Source organism: Equus quagga, chromosome 9, assembly GCF_021613505.1.
Source record: "Equus quagga isolate Etosha38 chromosome 9, UCLA_HA_Equagga_1.0, whole genome shotgun sequence".
NCBI lineage: Eukaryota > Metazoa > Chordata > Mammalia > Perissodactyla > Equidae > Equus > Equus quagga.
Window position 1 is genome coordinate 98,230,105 of NC_060275.1, and position 16,374 is coordinate 98,246,478.

General features: G+C 37.3%; 1 pseudogene; it reads right to left on the reverse strand.

Annotated features, from left to right (window-relative positions):
- Nucleotides 1-2,162: 2,162 nt before the first annotated feature.
- LOC124244609 (annexin A11-like) lies at nt 2,163-14,965 on the reverse strand (annotated as a pseudogene).
- Between the last annotated feature and the right edge of the window lie 1,409 nt (nt 14,966-16,374).

The window sequence follows — 16,374 nt, forward strand, 5'->3', positions numbered from 1 at the left end:
AGTGCTCACTTAGAGGACAAAGATCAAAGGAAAAAGTATTTCAATTGCCTTTACCCACAGGAATAAGAGGGACACCAGAAAAGGGCTTCAGATAGAAGTAGCCTGATTTTGAAGTACAGCATGGCTTATTTATTCTTGACCAACTTTCTGTAGCATTTTTTCTTCTTTTTTTAAAAAACTTTGTATAGAAGTGTGTGTTTTCCATTTGTGGTCTTAGGATATATGTGTCTGAGACAGATTAAATCTTCTCAATTTCTCGCTCCTCAGGAAATAGGGATGTATATCTATACCCTGTAACATAGCTCTGCCTCTTGCAGAGGATGTAAAATCTGCATCCTTGACAGATTGACATTGGGTTTGGCCATGTGATATGATTGGACGAATCAAATGTTTGTGGGCCAATGGGAACAAAGCCTTTAAATATGATTGCTGGGTTTGGCCCCACCTCTTATTTTCCTACCACTTGCTATGAGAAGAGCTCACCTTGGGTCACTGCTGGTCCAAGGAGGATGGGAAGACCCCAAAGCAGACGTGAACCTGAACAACAGCCTTAAATTGAGCTGCTCCATCTCACCTACTGAGCCATGAACCAAATGAATGTTTACTGTTGCGAATCATAGATTTGGGGGATTATTTGTCACACATCATTATCACAGCAATAACTGACTAAAACAGATCCACGGGGTGCTTCAGGGGGAAAGATTGTGATTCATCAGCATTGGTCTATGCAAGGTACTTTTCTTCTTTTTTTTTGAGGAAGATTAGCCCTGAGCTAACATCTGCCACCAATCCTCCTCTTTTTTGCTGCGGAAGACTGGCCCTGAGCTAACATCCATGCCAATCTTCCTCTACTTTATATGTGAGACGCCTACCACAGTGTGGTATGCCAAGCAGTGCCATGTCCGCACCCAGGATCTGAACCAGCGAATCCCGGGCGGCCCAGAAGTGGGACGTGTGCACTTAACCGCTGTGCCAACAGGCCGGCCCCCAAGATACTTTTCTTGTTTTTAATTTTTTTATTGAAATATAATTGATATGTAACATTAGACTAAGTCCAGGTATATGACATAATGATTCATCATTTGTATATATTGTGAAATGATCACTACAATAAGTCTAATAAGCAACTTTCAAATATACAATACAGTATTATTAACTATAGTCCCCATGCTATACATTATACACCCATGGATTATTTATTTTATACCTGGAAATTTGTACTTTTTGACTGCTTCACCCAACACCTCTCTTGTTTCATTCATTTATCTCTTTGTTCCTTTTTATCTCTATTCCTCACTGCTAATTTCCTAGGGCACGGTGACCACCATTCTAAGGTGTTTTATATGATTCCATTTATTTTATGTGACGTTTAATTAAAATGAGTATTGATTTGTATATACATATTTTTAATTTTCATATATATTGTTATATATTTTACTTTTTTCCCAGCACATTCCAGAGCTGGCTGACTTCAGTTTAGAAACAGCTTTTGGCTATCACATTCATGTTTAAGGCACATTCCAAATTATAAGAAGCCTTGTCCCTGGCAGGGAGCTGGCTTTATTCTTGTGGTTTTGCATGGAAGAAGGAATGGATAAGTTTCTGGCCTTTTTCCCCCAGATTTTCTAAAAAAAAGTGAGTTTGGCAATAGCAAAGCTCATAACACATTCTCACCAGATCCAAGAGGTCTTCCCTTTTACTGCTCTGAGAGGACATGGAGCTCCCTCACCTAACCTCTCTCCCCTGAAATATGTGTGCAGCAAAGAGACTTGTGTGCATCTATCTGACAATGAAAAAAAAAAAATGCATCCAAATAAAATTACTGCCTAAAATGAAAGCAGGATTCTCAGCCACATGCAAAGGGGACTGATTGCATACGTCAGGATATAAAACATCTACTTTAGCAGCAAGAGGCTGTGAGAGGTGGGGAGGAAAAGGCATCCTGAGCAAACATAGGACCGACCCAGGTCCTTCAGCACGAACACAATATAAGGATTGGGGGCGACGGGGAGAGGACAGAGACAAGACTTTGTGGAGGGTCTGCGCGGCGACACCTCGGGGGCTATTTTGTGAATTTGTTAGAAACAGACAGACATTCTTTTGGCCTTTTCCTGCCATTGCCACTGACAGCAGGTGAACAGAAGTGAGCCCTCAGTCACCGCTCAATCATTGCCATCACAGATCTTCAGTAGAATTTTCCAGTAATCTCCCAAAGTATCTTCCAAGATGCCATGGTACAGCGACTTGCCATACAGCCACTTATGCTCTGATCTGATGTCCAGGACATCAATCTCTTTGTGAGACACCAGAATGTGAATCAGGATCCAGTCCTATGTTCCTGCTCCCCTCATGGCCATGTTGAGCCTTTCAGCAAAGAAGGCTGGAGTATTCTTGAGACATTTTGTCTTGGCCAACATTCCCTCTTCTTAAGTCCTGGGACATCTCCCAGCAGATGCGCTTCTCAGTGTTTCTGCCTGTCCTTCACTGAGACTCATTGAAAACTGAACTATGTGGGCCCTGCTCTAGGAGCACAGAACTGGGTTGAACTTGGACTCATCTGGTCCCAGGTGGTCCTCCCTGGCCGCACACAGCTCCTGGACATCTCACATGTCCACATTTGTGCTTTTATCCTGGTTTCCTTGAGAGAGAGAGATGAGGAGCCGGTGGATGTGTTCCGACATGTCCCTTCGAACGGTCACCTCCAAAGCCCTTTTGAATTCTGTTCTGTAGGCTCTGCTTAGTTCCCAGACTTGCTCATTGCTGCGGGAGGTGAGGAGTTCCGTCAGGCGGGCTTTCTCCGCGCCCGCCTCCTTGAGGGACTCTTTTATCTCATCAACCTCAAAGAGGACGGGGTTCTTCATCGGGGCCAAGATTGTCTAAAGTTTCCTGACAGTTCAGATTTCAGATCTTTGATAAAATCCTTCCCATAAGCTATCTTGAAGGTAAGGAGGATCTGCTGCCACTGCTGTTGGAGTGACTCTCCAGGCAGTCGATGATGGCCTGCTCCTCACTCCTGAAGCCTTTCATAACCTTACACAGGACCTTGGCATCTTGCATAGAGTCAATGCCAAGAGCACATGTGATAGTGCCTCAGTTTCCAAACTGGGCTGGGGGCATGGTGAGGATGATGGTCCTGGACCCTGGCTATTCTGGGCATCTTGGCACCGGCTGCTGCTGCTGACCAAGAGGCTGCCCACAGAAAACCCTAGGAGCTGCTGCCCAGGGGGAAGCATGAATGGCCTGACACTGGGGGTCTTGGGTATGGATTTCCTCCAGGGGGTGGGTACACTCTATCTGGAGGAACAGGTTGCTGGGCAAAAGGGGGCACCCCAAACCCCCAGGAGGGACCAGAGGGTCCCAAGGTACAGGATTGGTACATTGGCTCTGAATTTCCCAGACATGTTGGCCCCCATTCCTGAAAGGCAGTCCTGGTTGAACTGACCTTCATAGTTGGCCATGTTGTCCAGCCCGATGTGGGTGCATGTTGGGCTGCGGTAGCCACCAGCTCCCTCAGCACTGCCGCTAGTGGATAGCCACCTGTGGCAAGGGGTGGTGGTGGGGTGAAGCTGAGAACTTGGGACAGTCAAGTAGTCAGGGTGGGGTCATTTTACATGCTCACCCTTGACCCCACGAGGAACAGAACATTTACTTGCAAATCATCACCTAAATTTTTCCAGATCTTTTGCTTCCAAATGTTTAGTGGGTGAAAGATCTTCCTCACTAAAAGCAGAGTGTGTCCCTGAGTGACTAACTCAGCTTTAATTCCTTCACTGATGCATGGAATAGACTGTGAAGATTCAGAAAACCCACACTTCTTAGCAAAGTTTACATTTGACTTTTCTGGAAAGTAAGATGTGCAACAGAATGATAGGTGGAATACTGAAACATTTTATTAGTAGTATATTTTATATTCAATAGAGCATGTACGCTAGGATTTGCTTATGTCTATTTTTTTTTTAAAGATTTTATTTTTTCCTTTTTCTCCCCAAAGCCCCCTGCTACATAGTTGTATATTCTTAGTTGTGGCATGTGGGACGCTGCCTCAGCGTGGTTTGATGAGCAGTGCCATGTCCGCGCCCAGGATTCGAACCAACGAAACACTGGGCTGCCTGTAGTGGAGTGCGCGAACTTAACCACTCGGCCACGGGGCCAGCCCCCGCTTATGTCTAGTTTTGAGGAAAAGTTATAATGAAGGAAATATGGGCAATGACTAATGCCATATTTGATACATACATTAATAAATAATTGGCCCTATACCAATAGGGTAGAGTTAATGGTCTCAGTTCAAGAAAAAGAGTAACTATGAATAAGATGAAACCATTCATTGGTTGAAATGTTTTGCTGTATTATTATAAGTAATCTTTACTGAATATACGTGAAACTAACATTCATAAAAAAATCCCTGTATTTATAAAGCACAACAACTTATTTTGTTTTCTTTTGTAGCTTCAGATGTTACCTGATATAAAACATTGTTCAGAATTAAGAAAAACAACAAAGAAAAGCTTTTATTTTCTCATCACTACTTGAATAAACCCTTAGCCTCCACAATTCATGCTTTGGCATAACTTTTATTAATACATCACAGACAATGTAACTCAGTTTTGTTAGATTAATCACGTGTCATATTGATAACTCTTAGTCTGACAAAACCAGAAAAACGAAAACCTTAAAAATCCAATAGTATTTTATAATCAGGTGATAGAAAACATAATACTTATGACAAAGACTTATTAAAATTTTATCTTTTATTTCTAAATGCCTTGGAGGATTTATATGAAGGAAGAGTTATCAAAAGTTATAAAAAACATTTCTTCTTAACTTTGGAAGTTATTGATCACATAATCTTATTTTCTATAATCAAGATTGGAATAGTGAAGGCGAATTTAAAGCATACGTTCCTAAGAGTTCTCTCTGAAAGATGTTAGCATTTTTTGAGGACAGCACAGTTAAGCAGCACATTTTAATTTTTCTTGCTAATGAGATTTTCTTTTAAAATTGAGTTAAGGGAATGCTTCAGAATATATTCAATATTGTTATATCTATTTTTAAATTATGTCTTAAAATTTTGTATAATACATTTTTATTTTGATGAGTAACATGATTAAAATTGGCATTTTTTCCTGGGAATCTAATGCACAGCATTGTGATAATAGTTAATAATACTGTATGATATACTTGAGAGTCACTGAAAAAGTAGATCTTAAATATTTTCACCACAAAAATGAAATGGTAATTATGTGACCCAATGTTGGTTAGCTAATGCTGACATCACTGTGCAACATATCAAATCAGCACATTGTATACCTCAAACTTACCCAATGTTGTGTGTCAATTATATCTCAATAAAGCTGAAAAAAAGTTTAAATTGGTATTTCCATAAAAATAATTGAGAAAGTCTAAGGCAAAGGCAAGTGACGGACTTTACCATTTTTAAAAATATCCATTTAAGGATTCTTCCAATTTCTGCACATAGGTAAAAATGGCAGAGCACAAAGGCACCAGAAGTTCCTAGTACCATAGACAAAATATGCTCAGATATTTAAAGCAATCTCTACTGTAGTGTATTAATCTAAAGACCTAATTCTGTGATGTGGTATTTTTAGTAAGTAGAATATTGTCCCTGCTCCCTACCATAAGGTGTTCACTCCTAATCTTTAAAACTTGTGAATATACTGCTTTAAGGGAGAAAGAGACATTGAGGATGGGATTAAACTAATACTGGAGGAGACTATCCTGATTTATCAGGGTGGGCCCAGAGTTAATTCCAAGTGTCCTTATACAAGGAAATCAAGGGGGTGAGAATTAGAGAAAGGGAAGAAGCAGAGGTCAGAGTGATGTGGGGCCATGAGCCAAGGAATGTAGACAGCCTCTAGAAGCTGGATAAGGCAGGGAAATGGATTCTTCGCTAGTGGTCCAGAAAGAACATAACCCTGTCAATACCTTGATTTTAAAGGTTCTAAATTCCAGAACTATAAAATAACAGGTGTGTTATTTTTAAGCCACTAATTTTGTGATAATTTATTAAAGCAGTAATACAAAACAGAATGTTTAAGAGCAAGAAGGTAGCATAAACATTAGAGGCATATATAAAGGACTGGAAACAACTATCATTTCTTATTCTAAAGGTGAAATCAAGAAATTTTATTAGCTATGTTGGGAGTCAGGATTTTTCACATTTATTTTCTGTTTCAAGCAATGTTTATTTTTGCTCCTAGTTAGTCTTTGGAGAGCACTGGCAATGTGGCTTTCCAGTTTTTCCTATCAACAGATAATGTCTACTTCGCTATTCACTGAACACTGTTTTGGCTAATAGAAATGTAATAGAACTCTGTTGTCACCATGAAAATATGCTCAGGTCAGCCTAATAGAGCCATGGAGCAGAGAAGAGGAATTGCAGCGGAGACCAACTTAGACCTGTTATCTCCCAGCCAACCCAGCAACGGACTGTAGACGCATGAGGATTCTAAGCTGAGATCAGTCAAGACCAGAGGAATGGATCCAGCTAATTCGAGATTAAATTGCCAACCCAGAGAATCCTGAGCAAAATAATTGTTGTTTTAACCCACAAATAATCAGTGTAGTTTGTTACACAGAAGTAACCAACTGATACACGTTTTGCCATGAAAACCATGAGATTTAAACATTCAAGATTTTAAGATGACTGAGAAAAGAGTGGAGCTTCCAAGGATGGCATATTCCTAACGCATACCATAAATGAGGCCCTCAGTGCTAGTGAATGTAAAACATACTTCTTGTAAGATGTTATCTTCAGTATGATAAGCCTCTGATGTGTCTGGGATGTTTGTTACAGCACAACCTATCCCACCTTCACTTTTAAAGCTGTAGACAATACTTACAGATTCAATTTAAATTTACTATGATATGGGTGGCCAACATTTACTGAAATCTTACTGTTTGTCAGGCACTATTCTAAGGGCTTCCTCCACATGTTTAAATGCTTTTAGTGCTCTCAAAATCCATATGGGGAGCTGGCCTGGTAGTGCAGTGGTTAAGTTTGCATGTTCCACTTTGGCAGCCAGGGGTTCACCAGTTAGGATCCTGGCTGCGGACCTATGTACTGCTTGTCAGGCCATGCTGTGGTAGGCATTTCACATATAAAGTAAAGGAAGATAGGAAGTTGGGCACGGATGTTAGCTCAGGGCCAGTCTTCCTCAGCAAAAAGAGAAGGATTGGCAATAGATGTTAGCTCAGGGCTAATCTTCCTCAAAAAATAAAATTCATATGGGTTTATGTACTATGATTATTTTTGCTTTAATAACACAAAGACTGAACTACAGAAGACTAAACTGCCTAAGATGACATGGTTTATAATTGATAGGGACAAAAATTCATGGGCAAAAAAATATTTCTGCTCAATTTACCACAACATTTGTCTCAAAAAGAATATAAAATGAACAAACAAAACCTAGCTTGGTTCTAACCTGTTTGCTTCCAGTCAGTTCCATGCACAATCACCACACTCAAAATTCTGTATTAGATTTCATTTGCAAGTTTAATTCACTTATCTTTCTAACCCGTATTTCTTTTTCTTAACTCCTGGCAATTACTTGCAGCCTATTGGACTTTAATGAGAGACTATACTTGTCGTGGATTGAATCTTGCCTTCAGAAGAGATATGTTCCATTCTTAGTCCTTGGGATGTCATTTTATTTGGAAATACAGTCATTGTAGAGGTAATTAAGATGTAAGTTAAGAAGAGATCTTAAGGGGCCGGCCCAGTGACACAGCAGTTAAGCGTGCATGTTCCACTTCGGTGGCCCGGGGTTCGCCAGTTCGGATCTTGGGTGCAGACATGGCACCGCTTGGCAAGCCATGCTGTGGTAGGCGTTCCACGTATAAAGTAGAGGAAGATGGGCATTGATGTTAGCTCAGGGCCAGTCTTCCCTAGCAAAAAGAGGAGGATTGGCAGCAGTTAGCTCAGCGATAATCTTCCTCAAAAAAAAAAAGAAGAGATCTTAAGATTTAAGATTGGCCCTAAACGCCATCACTAGTGTCCTTGCAAGAAGAGACAAAGATAATGCAGAGACACACAAGGATAACGACATGTAAAAATGGAGACACCAGTTGGAGAGATGCATTTACTTGCTAAGGATTGTCATCAAACACCAAAACTGGGAGAGAGGCCTGGAGCATATTATCCCTCACAGCTTCTAGAAGGAACTAATCTTGTCAACACCTTGTTGATTTCAGACTTCTGGCCTCTAGAACTGTGCAAGAATAAGTTGTTGTTGTAAGCCACTCTTTATTACGGGGGCCATAGGAAACTGATACAATATCCTTGACCTAAACTTGCCATGAGTATTTTTGTTCATCAAGCAATTTTACTTGGCACCAGCCCTTGCACTAATCCTTGCAATTCAGGCATATATTAGACTGGAAGATTTTTCATTCAAAGCTCACTTAAACCTCACCTCTGACCTTTTGGAGACTAAAAGCGGTCATTTATTCTAATCTTGCAAGTCTCTGAATGTTTAACCTGTTGTTATCCCCTTTCATTTCTGCTTGCAGATGGGCCGCCTTTAATTTTTTCCCTGAGCTCATCTTTATCTTGTAATATTTTGTCAGATGCAGCCAATAGTAACTAACATTTTTTCCACCTAAACTTCTATTTTCCAATATTTATCCCTAAAGTTGTAGTTTCAGTAAGTATGTATAATTCTTGCAAATTTATCAGACAACAAAATTAGTAAATATTTTGTCACAGCATTACACTGAAACATTTCTCCAGTCTCAATGATAATTTTTTTTTGCTGCTTGCCCACAAGGTGGAAGGAGTGAGCCTGTTCTCTGGGGTCTCTCCTATAAGGACACTAATCTCATTCGTGAGAGCTCAACCCTTGTGTCCTAACCACTTCCCAAATGCCCCACCTCCTAAGACCATATCACTGCGAGTTAGGATTTCAACATATGAATTCTAGAGGGACACAAACATTCAGTCCACAACAGTCCTGTAACTGAAAAAGTGCTGGGGAGTGTGGACATCCATATGCCCAGGTTGAAATGGGAACATAATATTAGCGAATATCAGTAACATCTACCAAAATACCTCTATGTAAGGATAAATCTAATCTGTATTTCTGATTCACGGGTGAACCTTTATGAAATGTAAAGGAAAAGCAAAAAATAAAGATTTCAGGTATCTAAAAATAGGAACAAAAATTCTGGTTATTTTGTGAATTAATCAGGTTTATTGATAGTTTTTCTAAATATTTGCTAATATAGATCATATCTTGGAATTCTGCAATAAGTATATTACTTTACTTATGAACACTATGCAAATAAGAAATATATAAAATGAAGAATTAGTGTCTTATCTAAAGTATACAGATGTGTGCAATTATTTCACCAAACAAAAGTACATTACCATACACTAAATATACACGTTTGTTTATTATATATAATAAGATATAATGTAGAATGTATATATTTCTATACAGTATAAGATAGTCCTCATTCCAGTTCTGTGTGTGTGTGTGTGTGTATGTGTATCTCTCTCTCTCTGTTCTCCTGAATTTCTTGGAATAAATATAATTTTACAGTAGAATCTAGAAGAAAGATGAATCAAATACAATGGCATATACTCCCAGATGTCTTGTGCCAAGGGCTGTTGGATCTGACTGCAGCACATAAGGACCACAGCTAGGGGCTCCATGCATCATTTGTGCTGGATTATATTTACAAAGACCAGACTGAACAATCATCTTGATTAGAATTTTACTACTTTCTCAACATCTGCTCAAAGGCATTTGCATAGCTACCACATGTGATAACTAGCAGATAATACTTCAACACTTCAGATATTTTAAAGTAGATTTCGTACAATGTCCCCTAATGGAATGACCAGTCCTTCTTCAACATCCTTTCACTCCTGAGGGAAATTCTACCTCTTCTATTATCCCAAGAAATCTTCTAATTGGCTAGAATGGAAAAATATTGTAAAGTTAGTTGAAACTAAGAGAAAAGAAGTTTGATAATAGAAACCAAAAGTATAAATGAAAAAAAACTTTACGCGTTAGATATTCTAATGAGACAGCAAAAAAAGACTTTTTGTCCTTTGAATTTTAATGACTAAGAGAAGTATTCTAGGCAGTTATTAAATTAAATGTAATTATTTATACAGATTAGAAGCATATTGTTTAAAATATTAAGAGAGGAAAATTTGATTGGCATCAATTGAATTTGATGTTGCTATTGACACAACAATGAAATGATATATCACATTTTGTGAAAATATGACCTAAAACTTTTCCATTTTAATGACCTGATCCCTTTACTTGGGGATATTTGGGTGAGAAAAAAAGCCCTTTTTTATGATTATTTTCTTTCTTTAGTGATTTTTTACCACTTTGAAGTGTTTCATTATACTGCAGAAATATTCTTAAATCTCCAAGGCCTGGAATGTATTTGCACAGGGCGTTATGTAAAATACTCACACACTACATACGTTCAACTCTCGAAGGTGAATAATCTGTCTTAACAAAAGATAGAATAGAAGACTCTTCATTATGATGATTCATTCAAATTAGTTCTTAAATTTTCAAAGATTTCAATATTTTGTTTACTTATATAAGCTTTCTCAGAGCATATATACTTTCATTAAATCAAAACAGATCAGGAGCAATGGAAACAGTTCTTGTTTCAACATAAGAAACTGTCTGTGATATAAGCCCTTGTTAGCAACCATTTGTTCCTCTATTTTAAACAGGTTATCTCAGTGGTATGTAACAATAGAAAATAATAGAAATGTAGTTGGTTTTTCTATTGCTTTGATGTTTAAAAATATTAAAAGTATGTTAATAGTTAATATCTCTATGAAAGTCAATGTTTTGATGGAGTACCTTCTCATACAAAGGACAATCATATATGAACATTTAAAAAATTTGGTTCTCTGTGTAATATTACAATTTTATACATTGTGTATTCTGTATAAAATAGTAAATTCTGTATAAAAATTATTAAAAAAGAACCTACATTCTGCACATATTTTCCATGTCTCTCCAATGAAAGTATGTGCTTATGAATGCCTATAAATGATAGTGTATTTTTAAAATTTTTAATTTAATTTAATTATTTTTCTGTTTGGTTTATTTTTTCTAAAGGGGTCATCTTTTCTAGATTACGTTCTTTATATAGCGAGCACAGTTCAATATGCCCCAAGTGTCCTGACATAAATTCTGTCTGGGAATTTGAAATCTAAAATTGACAGTAATATTTTTATATCTACTCACCACTGTAGGTTCCCCTTGTACTTTTTTCTTTTTTTCTTTCTTTCTTTCTGTTTTGGTAAAATAAACACAGTGTAAAACTGATCATCTTAAGCCTTTTTTTTTTCTGCTTTATCTCCCCAACGCCCCCTGTACATAGTTGTATATCTTAGTTTCAGGTCCTTCTAGTTGTGGGATGTAGGAAGCCACCTCAAGGTGGCCTGACGAGCGGTGCCATGTCCGCACCCAGGATCCGAACCCTGGGCCTCTGCAGCGGAGTGCACGAACTTAACCACTTGGCCACAGAGCCGGCCCCTATCATAACCCTTTTTAATTGAATAGTTCAGTAGCGTTAAATATTCACATTCTTTGAAACCTATCTCTAGAACTTTTTCTTCTTACACTACTGAAACGTTATACTCATTAAACAACTTCCCATTTTTCTTCCCTTCAGCCCTTGACAACCGTCATTCTACTTTCCATCTCTGTAAACTTGAATACTCTCGGTATTTCATATAAGTGAAACTATACAATGTTTGTCTTTTTTTGATTGTCTTATTTCTCTTAGCATAATTTCCTCAGAATTTATTCATGTTGTAGCATGTGTCAGAATGACCTTCCTTTTTAAGGCTGAATAATATTCTGTTATATGTATATACCACATTTTTTATTCATTTATCCATTGAGAGACATTTGGGTTGCCTTCACATTTTGGTTGTTGTGAATAGTGCTGCTATGAGTGTGGAAGTGTAAATATCTCTTTGAGATTCTGCTTTCAATTCTTTTGGATAAATTCCCAGAAGTAGCATTGCTGGATTGTGTAGTACTCCTACTTTTAATTTTTTGAGGCACTGTCATACTGTTTTGCATAGTGGCTGCACTGTTTTACATTCCCACCAACAGTGGACAAGGGTTCTAATTTTTTCACATCCTTACCAACATTCATTATGTTTTTTTATAGTAGCCATCCTAATGGTGTGAGATCATATCTCATTTGGTTTTGATTTGCATTTCCCTAATGATTAGTGATGGTGACCATCTTTTCATCTGCTTCTTGGCCTCCATACATTTTTTGCATTTGAAAATGTCTTTTTCCTGCTTTTGATGTCAGAGATACATTTGAAATTTATTTTCTTATATGTATGTGTGCTGGCTCAGTTCCAGCCTATTGATAGTGATGTTCTCTGCTAGAAACACCTAAGGCACTCACCCAGGCAGCATTTACTTGTAGTGAGCCCGACAGACATTCTCTACCACCACCAGGGCCAATGTTGTGGCTGGACTAGCCCTTGCGGTTGTTATTATGACTGCAGGATGCACCTCAGCAAAACCATCAGGTAACTGAAGAATAAGATTTATTACTCACAGGTTCTGGAGGGCATGCAGCATTCCTGAGGGTCACACAGTGAGGTCAAAGGGGAGAGAGAGAGAAGGAGGGAGCAAGGACATGGAGCTCCGCCTTTCCTGAGGTTGAGAGTAGGATATCCAGGGTTTCACAGATTCACTCTTTCCTGGCAAATTTAAAGCATAAGAACTGGAATTAGGGAGCAGGATGGAAAAGCAGGGTCCCTCAAGCGATCAGTTATCCAGATCACCCAAGGTTGTCTAAAAAGGGAACTTCATGGATCGGGGAGGCCTGGCTCCTGATCGAGTTTTTTGCTGGTAGCTGTGTCATATAGCTGGCAATATATTTATTCGAGATGGATGTCTTTGAAATGAATGCCTCTGCAATCAAAAGCTTAATGTCAGGCAATTACATTACAATCAGAAAGCTTAATGTTAGGCACTACAATATGGAGTAAATTAATTTTAATATTATAAATACACTACAGTATGGAATTGCAGAACAGTTTTGAATGTCCAATGTACTTATTTCCTATTTCCAACGTTTGTCTATAGATGATCTTGAGTTTTCTTTATATACAAAATACCTCATCTGCATGTAATATTTTATTTTCTGCATGAAGTTATATGCCCATTTTATATGAATTTTTAAATCTTGAAGGATAAGCATAATTTTTACGTTTCACCTCAATAGAATTGTGTAGCCGTGGTTTTAGACTCGTATATTTATATGTCTAAAACACAGAGAAAAAATAAACATAGGTAAAATTTATAAAACCGTACATCTCAATCTGAAAAACATTACTTATTTGTGTTGTGGGTGTTTATGTTTTTATGTATGTTTCTGTGTATGCATGTAAAAGTATGTATTGAAATAATCAAAAATATGATTTCCTTCACAATGGTAGGCTTTAGTTCCAATATACAAGACAAATAATTTTAATTTTTTTTTAAATTTTAACTGCTGAATATGATTAAGGAGCAAATAAAATGGGAAAACATTACCTACTGGGGATCAGAAGTTTCTTATTTGAGTTAGTCGCTAATATATTCCCACGAGTACAATTAAATGTAAAAGAAGTCAGTGATGTATATATGAGTAGCCAGAGAGTGGTTGATGGGTGAAGACCCATTTAGTAAAATAATGAGAAAACTCATCCTTTTAGAAATGCCGCAGAAACTAGCCTGCATAATTCCCCACCTATCTCAGACAGTTTTAGCAGATAGAGTGGGACAAAATATGTCTAGAAATGCCCTTTTGTATTTCTAGCTGAAAATTACTGAAAAAATAAATCTGTAACTCTCACATATTAAGTTTGATAAACTAATAGTCTACATAGTCTAAATAGAAATAGCATATACAATTCATATTCAACGTAATTTTAAAATTTGAGTTTGTTTGTGGCTTATTACATGAAAAATGTTGGTATGGTAATGGTACAAATTATCATCAAATGATCTTGACTGTCAGTTTATTTCAATGTCTTTCTATGAAAAAGATAGTTATAAACACATTGAACCATTGTTATAAAATAATTGTCTATACCATGACAATTGTGAAATATCATGAAGGTTAAGGACTAAATAATAGCTCCATTAAATGTATTAAGATATAATATCTGTAAGACTCACTCTTGCTCTATCTACTTGTCTATCTATCTTGTTGGTATTTTCTTAGTTCTTTCAAATAAGACTTTAATCGTAAATCAACTAAAATTCAATTAAATAATCAGATTACATACAACTAATGTTTTTTCTAACATTGCAATATATTAAATTAATGCATTCGTAGTTAAATATTAAATGCATTTTATGTATCAATTAATATGTGACAAGCTAGGAGTCAAGAAAAAATTAAACCTGTACCTAAAAAACATGTGTAAATGAAGGCAGATTTTTCTCAACTCTAGAGAAAATCATGGAAGGATTCCTCAGGAATAATAATTGTGTTTACACTATTAATCTTATTCAAAAAATACAAGCATGAATATACCATCTGTAAGAGGGTAGCATTTAATAGTTTTCAAGAATGGATCTCTGTAGAGTGAAGCTGTATTTATATATTAGCTTGTTAAGAATGCATGGAATAACTGTAAATTTCGATGATATATTCATATTTTGCTCTTTTGAACATGGCTTACAGTTCCAGTTGTAACTGGAACTTCTCCAGCTTCTAACTATAGCTTAATTTATTAAATCCTTCCTCCTGAAAGTTTTATTTGACAGTTTTCTCTGCTTCACCAGTAGCATATGGCATTTCAACTTCTTCTCTCTCGCTCCTTCTCAAATATTTTGCATTCCAACTTATGACCTTACTCTCCTTCAAAACATCTCTTGACAAAGTCACCCATGGCATTCATAATGAAAAATCCAAGGGTCAATTCTAAGTCCATGTCTTACTCAACCTGTTGCCAGTACTTGACATAGTTGATTATTTCATCCTTACTTAAAAGCTGCCTTTCCCTTAATTTTCAGGACACTAGTTCCTTTTTTGATTTGTAGCTCATTTCACTGGTTGATACTTCTCAGAATTCTTTGCTGGATCCTGTTAAAATCCTTGCAGGACACTTGATTCTGTCCAAACCAGCCACACAAAATTTGGTCCATAAGACATTTGGTCCATGCCAAAAGGTCCTTAACATTTGGTCCCATCTGAAACACCCATCACACATTGGATCCACCCCAAAAGATTCTTGATATCTAGTCATATTTGGTCCTGTCAAAATGTCCATGGAGACGTTGAGTCCATGGTAAAAAGTCCTTGAAATCTGGTCCTTTCCAAAACCATTTGGCATGGATCAAATATGCTCATGGACTTTTTGGACAACACCAAATTTCAAGGACATTTTGGTGTGGACCAAATGTCTGATGGATGTTTGAGACAGGAACAAATACCAAGGACATTTTGGCATGAACCAAATATCTGATGGATGTTTTGAACAGGACCAAATGTCCACTAATAATTATTCATTTTCTCAACTTTTACATTTTGTTGATTCCCTCAGCACAGTCCTAGCTCCCCTTCTATTCTCTACTAAAATTCTTTCAGTGACCTTTTCCAATAGCACCTATTTGCTGATGACTGATAAGTTTATAACTTCAGCCAGAATCTTTGGCAGGAAACCCAGACGCAATTACCACTTTCACATTCAGTTTTCATATGAATGTTTAATAGCATCAAATACAATACATCCATAGGTAAATATTTTGATGTTCCCAACTCCATGCCACCCCATGAACAAATCTGACCACTGTTCACCACATCCACAGAAACCATTCTGGTCAAAGCCACCACCATGTCTTTCCTAGAATATTGATGTCACCTTTAACTAATCTTCCTGTTTCCGCTTTTGCTCTGCCCCAAGAGTCTAATTTCTATACATACCCAGGGGATCATTTTTAAATATATCAGATTTGGGCACCTCTCAGTTCAGAATATTCAATGTCTTCTCTCATATTTAGAATGAAGTCCAAAATTATTATTATTCCTACAAAGCCATGTGTAATCTTGACTATTTCCTCCCTGTCATCAGCTCTTACAACTACCTCTCTTTCTCATTGTGCATCATCTACAGTGACATTTTCTTGCTTTCCAGCCTCAAGCAACTTTTTCAGTAATACTCTTTGCAATGACTAGAAAGGATCAGTGTTCAATACACCAGATTGATGTGGGGAAATATTTTAAATCCATACTAATCTGTGTGGCAGAGAAAGGAGAGTCGTGACACAGATGTCTTCACCCCTAGAATACTTTCAATTTTTCTAATTTAATAAAAAATAAATGAAAATAGAAACAAACAAA